The sequence below is a fragment of the Tiliqua scincoides genome, chromosome 3, assembly GCF_035046505.1.
Source record: "Tiliqua scincoides isolate rTilSci1 chromosome 3, rTilSci1.hap2, whole genome shotgun sequence".
Taxonomy (NCBI): domain Eukaryota; kingdom Metazoa; phylum Chordata; class Lepidosauria; order Squamata; family Scincidae; genus Tiliqua; species Tiliqua scincoides.
Genome location: NC_089823.1, coordinates 216,324,118 through 216,337,542, shown reverse-complemented (window position 1 = coordinate 216,337,542; position 13,425 = coordinate 216,324,118).

Sequence of the window (13,425 nt, the reverse complement as noted above, 5' to 3'; positions counted from 1 at the left end):
TGGTGCAGCATGGCTGGACAATGAAGAGTAGCTTGGCTTGGCACTGGAAGTGTTATGTCTGCAGATTCAAGTGGCCGAACAAAGCAGCTGGCAGGTCTAGAAAAATATTCCACTGTCTTCAGTCAAAATGTGAGAACGGCCATGCCAGGCTAGAGGGAAATAGATAATATAGATGTGTGGGCTGTGAACTAAGGCTGTGGTGGAGGAGAAAGAGTTCCAGCCCCTTCCCCTGTGCTGTAGTCTTGTGCCAAATTCCATGCACCCTGGAAATTGCTGCTTTCGTGAAAAAAAAGAAACCAAGATGGTGGACATTCCAGTCAGGGAAACTCCCATGTCACGTTTAGTTTGGTCCTGTCCGACCACTTAGGGCAAAGCTGCAGGTTACAACAAGCACATTACAGAAGCTCCCATACTCCATAAGAACTTGTTGGGTTCCAGGATCTGTATGTAAGTTACTGTCTGCTCAATCAGAACTGAAACCGTCTGCCACCGATGCAGCCGTACCAGTGGAGCACAAGTTGCTCCTATATTGGTCATGGGGTCCATTGTGGAGGATTTTTTGTTCCCTTACCTTGGGGTAAGCCTCTGCTGTCCTAATGGGTCTCCTCAGATCTGTGCCAGATGTTTTGCTAGTGAAGAACCAAGGCGAGTAAGGGAGAGTGAAGAGGAGAGAGAATGGGAATACATGTTGGCAACCTTCAGTCTTGGAAGACTATGGTATCGCGCTCTGAAAGGTGGTTCTGGCACAGCGTCTAGTGTGGCTGAAAAGGCCGATTCGGGAGTGACAAACCCTTCCACACTAGGAGCAAGTGTAGTGTGTCCCTGGTCTGTCTCCCTGGCTATGGGCCTTCCTTCTTTGCCTCTTCGCCTCAGACTGTTGGCCAAGTGTCTCTTCAAACTGGGAAAGGCCATGCTGCACAGCCTGCCTCCAAGCGGGCCGCTCAGAGGCCAGGGTTTCCCACCTATTGAGGTCCACTCCTAAGGCCTTCAGATCCCTCTTGCAGATGTCCTTGTATCGCAGCTGTGGTCTACCTGTAGGGCGCTTTCCTTGCACGAGTTCTCCATAGAGGAGATCCTTTGGGATCCGGCCATCATCCATTCTCACAACATGACCAAGCCAACGCAGGCGTCTCTGTTTCAGCAGTGCATACATGCTAGGGATTCCAGCTCGTTCCAGGACTGTGTTGTTTGGAACTTTGTCCTGCCAGGTGATGCCGAGGATGCGTCGGAGGCAGCGCATGTGGAAAGCGCTCAGTTTCCTCTCCTGTTGTGAGCGAAGAGTCCATGACTCGCTGCAGTACAGAAGTGTACTCAGGACGCAAGCTCTGTAGACCTGAATCTTGGGAATAAGAATGGGAATAAGATACTGGTATATGCCAGTGACACTAGTATCAATCCCCTCCTCCCCATTCTGCCTCTCACCCACCTTCTCCCTGTCTAGACACTGCCCCATTCCTCCTCCCTGCCCTGTTTCTCCCACCACCACCCTCTGTGCCAGTTCACTTGCACCCCTACAGGTAGCTAGCTGTGGCCCAAACCCTAACCAACTTTCCAGCTGTGGCATAGCTGTGCCAATGGAGCATGTGCTGAATCCTGCAGTTGGGTGGCAGTCGTGGAGGCCTCCTCAAGGTAAGGGAATGATTATTTCCTTTCCTCAGAGCTGCACTGCCCTTACTTGGTGCTGGAAAACTGGTTAGGATGGCGCCCTGGGTCAGCAGATACCAAAATGGCCACTGTATGGCCATTTATGACAGTAGAACTCTCTTCCACTGCTGTAAACCTTAGTTAGGGTTGGACCATTTGTTTTTAAGTCCAACATCACTATTATTGGCAGCAAACTTGTGAAATATGAAAATATGGAAAAGTGTATTTATAGTACCCCTGCTATACTAAAGCATATACCTCTCTATAGTGTGGTCTGTGCCAACCTTGAAAAGCAGGCTCACAGGACTTGCTGGGTGCAACTGGAATAAGATGGGGAATGTTCAGGAATGTGGAGGCAGGGCACTACCACCGCCTATGGGCTTATGGTTAGGCATGTATGAATCTTGAAAGTCCTTAAGGCTCTTAAGTAGGGAAGTCCCATAGTTCAAGCTTTTAAAAAAACAACACACCATAGTGGAGCAGAGTGCAACTGTGCTGGGGGTATATGGGGCCTTTAGCATTTTGCCTCCACTGACATTCCAATTCTGATATACAGGTGTGCGTCACTTAACGATTAGGTTACATTCTCCTATCTTGGTTGTTATGCGATTAGGTCTTTAAGTGAACATTCAGTCCAATCTATTGCCTTTGTTGTGTAAACAGACACTCCCTGCCAGACACTAGCTGGATGCACAGGCTACTGAAGATAGATTGCCTTTTCTAGATTGGGTCCCTTTCAGGGAGAAGGGCGGGATACAAATAAAGTTTATTATTATTATTATTATTTGCATTAAGAGCCTCTCTGTTGTATAAACACACACGCTGCTGCAGGCTATGGGCATCACGATTGCCTCATTACAAGCATCCTTATTGTACTCTGACCACTGTCATATATGCGATCCGTCGTTAAGCGAATGGCTGTTAAGTGGTCTCTCTCTCTCTCTCTCTCTCTCTCTCTCTCTCCCCAGAGAGAGAGAGAGAGAGAGAGAGAGAGAGAGAGAGAGAGAGAGAGAGAAGATGAGCGAACTGTTGGTTTCCTGTCTCATCACCCTGGTTCTGGTCTGAATGGGAACTGGGATTAGGTTCCAGAAATAGCAAGGAGAGACCACTGGACTTTTTCATCTGTTCCTATTTCAAGCTGTTGTGCTTGTTGTCAGGCTCTGGCTGTTATGCATGTCCATTAATCTAAGGTTGAGACCCTGCACATACTTACACACTGAATTCATCAGGCTGTAAGGTCAATAAGCAATAAATGGAATATGTCCCATCTCACTCATTGATTCTTTCTTGGCAATTGAAGTCAATTTCTGACATTATTGTATGATTAAAACCATGAGATGGGTTGAGAAATCAATAAATTTGAAGACAAAATGCATGTGGGGATCTTATGTGCCTTACAATACTTGGAAGAAAATCTTAGTAATATCGGTGATATAGCCCCAGTCATGCATTAGTCAGGTGCCAGATAGCTTTGTGTTCTGTACAACATGAAACACATTGTTTCCACCAAATAAACACAGAATCACAATCTCAACTGCTTTTTTTTTCCCTTTCAAACTCTCCTCATATTTTCAGCCTTGTCTTTGAAAAGATGAGAGCTGGAGAACGAAGAAAAAGTGTATAGGGACCAACAAGCACTGCACAAACAGGGCTGCAATTCTATACCTACTTACCTGGAAATAAGTCCCACTGAATAGGAGTAAATATGCATAAGACTATGTAATAAGCCAGCAGTTCCCAACCTCTCTAGGATAGTTTGGGCTGCAGTAAGTAGTTGCGGGGGGAGGGGGGGAGTAGCACTGGCACCAGTGCTTCTAGAGGCTGCAACTCCCCTGCAGGATACAGTGAGCATTGTGTTGGCCCTGCTGAATCACGGTGTGGGGAGTTACATTGGATTAGGCTGTTGATGTGGAACCTATGCTTCTATTAACGTAGCCCAGCATTGCATTAACTTTTCTTGCAGCTGCGTTACACTGCTGGCTCACGTTCAGCTTTTAGTCCAGTCAGGAGCAGCCCAAGGCAGCCTGCCACCCAAATCCACTCCCAAATTCTGCTGCCCACCTCCCAGCTGCTCACACCCCCCATTGTGCACTCACCTTGCCATCTTTACCTTCCTCCTTATGCTGAGCCTGCAGTTCCATGTCTTGTAAAGTGGCTGAAGAAAATGCTGGGAGCTCTCCAAGAAGTAGTGGTGAAGTTGTAAGCTTGGTATGGACCCAATACCAACTCTGTTGAGACTGTGGTCATTTTACTTTTGCTTCTGCCTTCCAGAGCATTATCCATCTCCCATAGCTTAGTGTCATCTGCTAATTTGATAAGTATCCTCTTTATCCCTCATTCAGGCTATTTTATAGAAAAGTTGAACTGCACATGGCCCATGTCAGAGCCCGGTGGCACCGCACTCACTACCTCTTTCCAAGTTGATGTGGAACCTTTTATTAGTATGTGTTGGGAACAGTTATTCAATCAGCTTTCAACCCACCTAACAGTTGTAGCATCTAGCTCATATTTTACCAGGGATGGACCGGGACTCAGACAACTGATACTTGAGTCGCGAAAACACACGTTATTCATGAGCATGTCATACGGACTGCATGTCAAATACGCATGTCAAATACCTAGGCACTGACTTGGGACTTGGGGGTTTTACCCTAAAAATGAAAAGATTCAAACAGACTCGAGTCAAGACTCACTTTTGTGTATGCTCGCGACTCTGTTTTGGGTTTGTGCTTGCTTATTATTATTTTTTCTTACACCGCCTCCGGGGCTTGACTTGCTTTTCAAAAAGACTTGGCCTTGAGTCAAAATGACTCAAAGGTGGCTCTGAATGAGTTGCAGTGGCCACAGTTAAGCCTCGTGGAAGACTTGAGTCAAGGGGGGGGGAACAGAGATTCAGGACTCAACCCGAGTCTCAGCGCTGTGACTCCAGCACATCCCTGCATTTTACCATTTTATCAAGAAGGATGTCATAGGAGACTTTGCAAGATGCTTTGCTGAAATCTAGTCCATTGATTTTCTAGACAAATCTAGACTTTGATATTCTATCAAAAAAGAAGGTGAGAATTATCTGGCATGATCATGTAATTTGTCTACCACCATGCTAAAAATGCTCAGTGTAATTCCCTTCATTCAAATTACATTTTAGTTACATATCAATTTTTTTTTAAATCTGTGATACAGTGAATGTGCCAATTAACCACCTTAATTTTTTAGTTAAGGTCTATCAGCTCATACAAACTGGACAATATCAGGAACCCACCTCTCCAGTATTTCTTTGTGCTGAACTTTTTGTAAAAAGAATATTTATTCTTTTGTAAAAGAATATTTATTTAAATAATGGCTTGCATCCAGCATAGCTTGCTCAGGATGAAAAATTCTTGTTCTGGAGGAAGAGTAATTCGGGGTACATGCCATTATAGATATTCCCACCTAGGCATTGTAAAGTATACAGGGTGACAAATTCAATCAAGAAATCATGTTCAAGGCCCAACATTAGGTTACTCAGAAAATGTGAACACCCCTCATGGGATACAAATATCTCGTATTTAATGGGTCACTGAAATCAGGAATCAGATGTGGGTGACTGTCTTCTAAACTTCCAGTCATGGGATGCCCAGTCACAGAATGCCTTTTGTTCTGCACCAGATTAACTGTGTCCTTTTGACTGTTTTTGTAAGAGCATAAAACAGGATTACAACAGGGCCAGTGGGAATCACACAGGAAAACCCTACTCACGTCTCCGGTTGCAAGAGACTGCGTAACCACACACAAAAGGACATCTTTCTCATTTTGAGGCTATTGTAGACAGATCCATTACAATACCGCCTTCACCAGTTTCTAAACACTGAGCCCTCTTTATTTCAACCACAAAAGTAGCAATGCATTTCTCTGGTCCATTATGGGTTGGTACTGCTTCCTTTGCCCCAGCATTTAGGGGCTTTGGAAGGGAAGGGCTCTTTTGGGAATGTTTTTTAAGTTTCTAACTTAAACACTGGAGCCCCCTGGCAAACACTGGAGTTCAGTAACGACTTAGAAACCCCCATCTTCTTTGTGAATGGTCCCATGAGGGCTACAATCATCACAGCACAGGAGTGGGAAGCTGATAAAACAGAGGCGTAGATATGCTCCTCCTTCCCTCCAGCTGCAACCTGCAACTCTATATGTCAGGGATGACCTTTTGTTCCATTGGAGCACATCTGTGTCAAAGGGAGTACCTGAAGAATCTGAAGACGTTTCACTTTTGCCAGAGGTCAAGGTATGCAAAAAATTCAGCAACAAATTCTGGAGTGAGAAGCTAAGCTGATGAAGCACATTCTAGGAAGCCAGCAAAGTCTGTAATTAAGCCACTCCTGGCCCACAGAAGTAGGAAGGAAAATAATTATACAGGGCTCTTTGGCAACCCTATAGTTGGAATTAGGGCAAAACCACTAGAAGGGGTTAATGCAATGCAACCAAATGAAGTGGTAAAGTCCTGGGGGAATGACTCATAGCCCAATCAAAACTAAATCCACCAGCTGATGCAGGCAGCTAAGGAGGCATGCACTTCATCCTATGGGCGGGCAGTTGAAGAGGTCTCCTCAGGGTAAATGAATTTTTGTTCATATGCCTTGGGGAAGGCTCCCATGGTTCCTATAGGATTGCACAGTCCTGCACCAGATATTTCACAGGTGCAGGTGTGTAAAGGCAGTGGGAAAGGAGAGGGATAGGATTTGATCGCACACTCATGCTGCCAAACTTACCCTTTCCTCTCAATCCACCTCTCTTCTCACTCCTCCCAGCCCAGAAACTCCCCCCATTCCTCCCCCTCACCACCCCATTCTGCCCACTGTCTTCCCCCACTGCCACCTTATCTTTTGTTGGTGGATGGTGGCCTGGCCACCAGCCTGCTCACGCAGTCACAAGCGACTGCACCGGTGGCCTTGCTGCACTGGCCAGAGCATGCAGCAGCAGCATCTGGCTTCTGGCAGAATCCTAGCACTTCTGCCTGGATCCTGCCATCTCGGCTTGCAAAACGTACATCCCACCAGCGGAGAAATTAAGTTGGATTGGGCTGCAAATGTCATTTAAACACTGCTGCTCCAGTTGCAACCATCAGATCTACTGCCAGCCAGTTCATTGTGCATGTTAGCAAATCAAAAGCATGCCCAGTAATACTGGCATTGCTACGGTGCTACGGGGCTGCACCAGGTGATATGCACTACTGGCCAAAATTTTTAAAGCCTCGGTATTTTCGAATAATATCATCTTGTTATATATCATTCGATGTGTAATTTCATGCAGTCCAAGGTATAATAACTTTGTTCTATCAAAAGTTATAGCTGAAAAACATGGGGTGGGACAATGGTACATCATCACACCGCCCGCCCGGGGCATTGTCCTGCCCACTTCATGGGAGGTGGCCCATCATGGGAGTAACGTGCTGGCATCCTGCACCAGGTGATGGAAACCCAAGTGACACTACTGGCCAGTAACAATCCCTCAGTGTGCCTGGAGTGAAAAATCTGGAGGTGTGATAAGTCAAAGATGGCCCCTCCTTTCTGGTCATGGAGAAGTGGGTGTCCTCACACTAAACCATTTTGAACTACTGATGGGGATATAATTTTACATACTTCCTACACATAGGAGGAAACAAAAAGAGCACAGGAGGGAGAGAGTTGGGCTTGCACTTTTCTTCCTGCTGTGTTAGCTTTCTGCTTGCAGGTAGACTGAAATAATACAGTTCATTCTATCATGCAGGGTTTCGTGGTGCGGGGGCGACAGGTGAAGCAGAACTGCCCCACCAGAGTCCTCTAAAAAGTGCTGCTGCCACTGTGAGTGCACCTCTGATTAGCTACTCACCTGGGGGAGGCGGGACCAGAGCTCTGGATGGGTGCATGACCAAGATCAGTTGCACCCCGGAAAGTGACCCTGCCCTCCCTTTACTTAGTCTGAGATTAGATGGCCACTCATCATGGGCTGAGTAGGTTTTTTTGCTATCATCTTGATTAGCCTTGGATGATAGTTTTTCGCCTAGCCCAGGCTGGTGGGGGCATGTGGATATTAGGCAGGTTCTTTTTTAAGTTTTAGTGTTATTAGTAACTTTAGCATGAGAAGTGTAGGTTAGGATGGATAGGAGGGTTATCTTGGTATCCAGTCTGAGGCAGCAAGGTCACTGAGGTGAGCCAGGACATCTCCAATGATGCCTGACTGGCTCAGTGAGGCTGGCAGGCAAGCCCCTTGACTGGACTGGCGAAGGCTCTGCGAGGTTCGTCCTGCAAGCTAACCAATCTAGCTGTCTTGAAAGCAGGCTCAGTCCACTGACTGAGTTTGGCCTAGAGTCAGATGATACACCCAATGAGATTCACAGGAGAAGCAGACAGCTAGGATCATTTGCTCCAACTTAGCAACCCACGCATTGGGTTCAGGGTTTTTCTCTTGATTGCCCAGTTGCATTGTTATTATGGTTCAATAAAATGACCCGTTATAAATCCAAAGCATCGGTCTGGTGTCTTTATTGGTGGGTACAGGGGGAGATCAAATAAAAGTGGTTTTACACACACACACACACACACACACACACACACACACACACACACAGGTCCAAATGATTTGTTCGCAGTAGTAAGGCTGCGGGCTTAAGGACTATTACTATTACAAACATGAGAAAAGATCAGAGAAATGTAATACTGCTAGTATGAGCAGTGATGTAACATTGACCTAGTCTGGAAATAGAGACAGTTTTGTTTTATAGTACTAGAAGTTGACCTGTCAAACCACTCTCTGCTTTTGCAAGAAAAGTCTTGGATGCAAATGAAGAGAGAAATGGAATCTTGTTCAGGAAAAAAAATTCTGAAGGAAAATTAAGCCCGTTATTAGACAGGAACAAAGACCTGAAGGACAAGGAAATAGGCCCAGGCATTCGGCCACAACATCTCTCTTTACTTCTCCTGCAAGGGAGTCTAAGGACGACTGTGGTTGTTACCAGGAAGAAGTGAAGGAGGAGGCATCTTTCATTTTTATTTTGTGGGCACCTAAGAGGAAATGTACTTGCATTTCCTCTTTTGGTGTTTACTGACAGCGCAGAAGTCAATCATCAGTATGTTTTTCCACTTCTCTTCCCTCCCTTCCACTTAGTAGCTATATTATTTTATACAGTGTCTTAGCTGGAGAGAGGCTCTTTTGCCTTTGGAAGATTACAAGGGGGAATCATTAGCTGCTGCACTGAGCCAGTCTGCTGATAGCATTGCTTTATAAACCTAGCAACAAGGGGGAGAGGAACTGTGCTGTTACTCCATCCATATGGAACTTACCGGGTGCTTCTATACAGATACTCAGAAGGGAACTGGTGATATCTGCAGGCTGTGAGCTTCATAGGGCTTCCAGCCATCCTGCCTCATTTCTTGAATGTCCTGGGGGCATCTCCAGGTCCTCAAGTGCCTACCAGACCTTACTGATGGGGATGTGGGGCTTTCTGGATTCTTTCACTCCTCAAAGTATAATATGGGCTGATATAAGAGTCCCTTGAGCAACCTGGCATGACATTATGCTGCTATGGAGTAGAGGTTGAGGATCGCTTGGGTCCACCAATTCCACACATACCTCTCCAAGGCCTTCTGTGCCACTGAGTGAGAAGATTAGTACTCTCTTGATAGCTGACTTCCACTCTCTTTTTTTTAATTAAAGAGAACACTCTTTTTCTCCCACTGCCCACCCCAAATTCCTTCAGGGGTCCAGACTGTTACCTTAGAACCTCCTGGGTCACCATAGTGCCCAAGCCCACCTCTTCCTGGTTGTTCTAACTCCTCTCAATTATATCTCCTAGAGTTTTCCCTACTCCAGTGACTCCCTTGGGCATGGTTGCCCCTGCCTGGCACTTCTGGCTGCCACAGCCAGGTGTCCAGGTTCTTCCTTAACCCTTTTCTGCCCAGCCCACAGGTGTACATATTTGATTCATGTTGCGTATATGGAACTAATCAGCTGTGGGAGCAAATGGGGGAAGGGGTTGCAGGTGTGTGGCAGCCTCAGCACACTCCATTAATGCCTGGTATGGTATTTCGTCCTTATTTTACTTCTGTGCTTTATTTATGAAAAGTCAGAAACCAAGGTAAGAGCCCAAAAAGATGCAACATGAGAGTTCTGTGTCTGGAACTCCTGACATTTTGCACTAAGCAGTCACAGGAGGATATTTGTATCAGGGCTAAGGTATAGCGGAGGGGTATTTCAGTATCAGTATTTCCTTCCATACTGGTTCAGTATCAGTATTACTGATATAGTATTATTATGATGCAGTATTATTCCCTTGAAATGAATCCCCTTCAATGTGGGAGAAAGGTGGGATATAAATCTCCCACTTTCCCCCAAAGAATGAACAAAGTGATCAGAGTAATATGTGGCACACACCCATTTTTCATTCCATCATTTTCTTTACTGATTGCCAAGGATTCAGATTGGAGTGAGCTAGAAGGGTTGAATAAATGGGGGAAGGAAAGTGCAGAGGGAGGAAAGGAGAGGAAAGATTAGCAACTCCAGCCAAACTCTCTGCTTAAAGTCATTTTGCTGGGTGCCTGGCGTAACCAACCCAGTAGATCTTTTTTTTTTTTTAATTTTTTAAAATATTTTTCAAAAACAAATCTAAACAAACACACAACACACACACACACACACAAACATAACACACAAAAGAGGGTGCAGGAAGTCATATATCATCATATTATCTTGCATAGTCAGTTTTCAGTCTTTCCCTTTTGATTCCTTTTGTATTAATTCAGGCTTTTGCTGTTTTAGCTGCCATCTTTGTTAATGTTCTTTAAGACCACTAGATGTCCTCAGTGTAATATCTTCCTTGCTCCACTTATAAACACAAATCCAGTTCTTGCAATGTCTTTTTAAATCCACTAGATGTCACTAGCACACTGTTCTTGTTTTATTTTTGTTTCTTATCTACTGTGTTTATACTTGTAGCCTTGGCAACCGCATTCCTCAATCCGCAAGAATGTCAAAACATCCAGCCGCACTCCCAAAGGATAGTAGCAAACCAAGGCAATAAGCGCTCCAATGCACAAACTTTATCCAAGGACAGTTAATTTATAATCCACCAAAATTCAAAGTTGTAAAGTTGTAATTATATTTTCAGATAACCATAACAAGTTTGGTATATCTCTTCTACAATTTCTCCTCATAATGATAAGCAGCTGGGGGGGATCTCCCCCCTCCTCTTCTTCTCATGGCAAGAAAGAACCAAATCAGGCAATCAAATTACTCAGTCCACACCAGGCATACACAAAGGAGTAACACTTACTTAAGTCTTTCAACGTCTTTCCCTGCAGGGGCCTTCAGCTTGATTCAAAATGAATTCTTCACCATTGCTGCCAAGATGGCGAAATCTCCTGGGAAAGCCCCCCTGGCCGGGCTTTATCTCTTCAGGAATTGTGCTGTCACATGGAGGAGTTTGTATCTCCTGACAAACAATCCTCGAATCTCCACGGATCCGCAGTTTTTGGAAAAAAACAGAGTGCCTTTCAAGAGCCCAAGAAAGGCATGTCTGCTCAGTGCTGGCTGGCCCCTCCGCCCCCAACCCAGTAGATCTGAGTGAGGTATCCTTGCCTAGGAATGGGTAAGGGGGCAGGAAGATGGCGATACTGGGGTCATCACTTATGTACAGCATAAAACAAAGCACAGAGGCATGTTTCTTACAAGGCCAGCTGCTGGGTAGACAAAATATATCTGGGATTAATTGCCAGAAATACCCCCCTTTTTCCAGAGGGAGGGAAGAATTCAGTGCATCTGCTGTTAAGGATAGGGTGGATCCTCTTAAGTTCTTGCAAGGGCTTCTAATGAAATATAAGCCAATTATTTAAAGACAAAGAAAAAGTTGGATTTGTAGGAAAGGCTCTTTGAGTGCTTCTGATGTCTAACATAACTATTAGCCCTGATAACGAAATGGAACTTCCATGCTAAGAGGCAATATGGTTTCTGATCATCAGGTGCAGTGGTGATTTGGGTCCCTCTCCCTTCCTTTGATCTGTCCCTAAGTCAGGGCCATCATCAGTAGCCACTGCTGTCCCCATGAGGACAGTGCCAGGCAGAAAGAGTTCCCAGAACTTTGGAGAATCCCCCAAATCCAATTGTAGCGGGTAGCCAATTGTCCAAGGGCACAAGTCTAATCAGGTCTACTCAGAAGTAAGTCCTATTGTGTTCAATGGGACTTACTCCTACGAAAGTGAGGTTAGGATTGCATCCCAAGAGACCTGAAGCAAGGCTGTGGCTGAGTTTGAACAACAACAGCAGGGTGAAGAGTTAAAACATAAAAAGAATGTATGAAAGCACAGTAAACAGGGAGGAGATAGTTGGATAATACAAAAGAGGAAAAAAAATAGAACAAGCAGGCTTGGAAAGTGCCCAGAACTGGATCTTAGAAAAATGCAAGCAGGTAATCACAGGTAAACCTAAAAGCAAAATAATTTCTGAATGCATCTTAGCTCACTGGTCACCATTTGGACCATTGGTTTCTAGATACCATTACACCTTTGTGATCCATGTGAGATAAGTGGAACTGGCTATGCAGATTCACTCTGAGAGAGCTAGATCAGAAAACACGCAAGCACCTTTGAGTTTGACTTTAAGTAACCCACGGTGCAATCCTAACACCACAATGAGTAGGTGCAACCGCCCCTGTGCTGGCTTTGAGTGCCACAAATGTGCTGTATGACACATCACAATGACGTATGTGCTGGCAGCCTACCTGCTGGTGTCACATCCCATCCAAGTGCTGGCTGGCACAGGTAAGTTTACACAGAGTGGTGCAGGAGCTGGGAGAGTGTAGTGGGAGGGTGTTTTGGACGCAGGCAGGGGTGCTTGTAGGCAGGACAAGGGCAAAATGAGGGGAGGATTGGGCCCAGGAGAGGCTGAAATCTGCGGCAGCAGCAATGCATGCCATATCCAAAGCAGCTTACCACAAGGCTTCCTGGATTTGCAATGGTTATTCAGCTGGTGCAGATTCAAGAAGCCCTTTGGCTGGGGCATTACTTCCAGTCACCTACTGAGCTGCACTGGATGCAGGCTAGGCCATGTGGCCTGGCTGCATGACCACAATTTAGGATTGGACTGCCTGGTTCATAAGAACAGCCCCTCTGGATCAGGCCATAGGCCCATCTAGTCCAGTTTCCTGTATCTCACAGCAGCCCACCAAATGCCCCAGGGAGCACACCAGATAAGTTCATTTGACTGGGCCATTTACAACCACCTGGGCATTCCTACCCACCCACTGAGTTGATTTAGTTGGCTTGGATGCCCAGTTGGCTGGCATGTGCCAATCCCAGCCAGTGGGCTGGGTAGGGATTAGGAGCTGTTGTTCTTGATTGGTTCAGACAATGAAGACAAGCAATTCAAAGATTGCAATGTGGTCTTTCTGCAATGGTGCTGATTTCAAGTGTCTCACAGAAGCCTCTTTTGAACCTCATGTTGAGACATATGACAGCATGGTCATGGCATCACTCAATACCACAGGTGCAGAGACTAAAAATGTACAAAAAACGCAGGGGATTGCTATGACTTTCATACCCTGTTTGCAACCATTTCAGCAGGCTATGCCTGGCTGCCATTTGAAACAGAATTTTGACAGTCTGCTCTTGCAAGGCAAATATTTTCATATGCCCCACAAGTAGCCTTTTTCAAGCCATGCTCACAAATTCTGGCTGCAATCCTACCCACACTTTCCTGAGTATAAGTTCCATTGAATGCAATGAGACACACTTCTGAGTAGGCATGCATAGGATTGTGCTGTCTTTCTCTGGTTCTACTCCT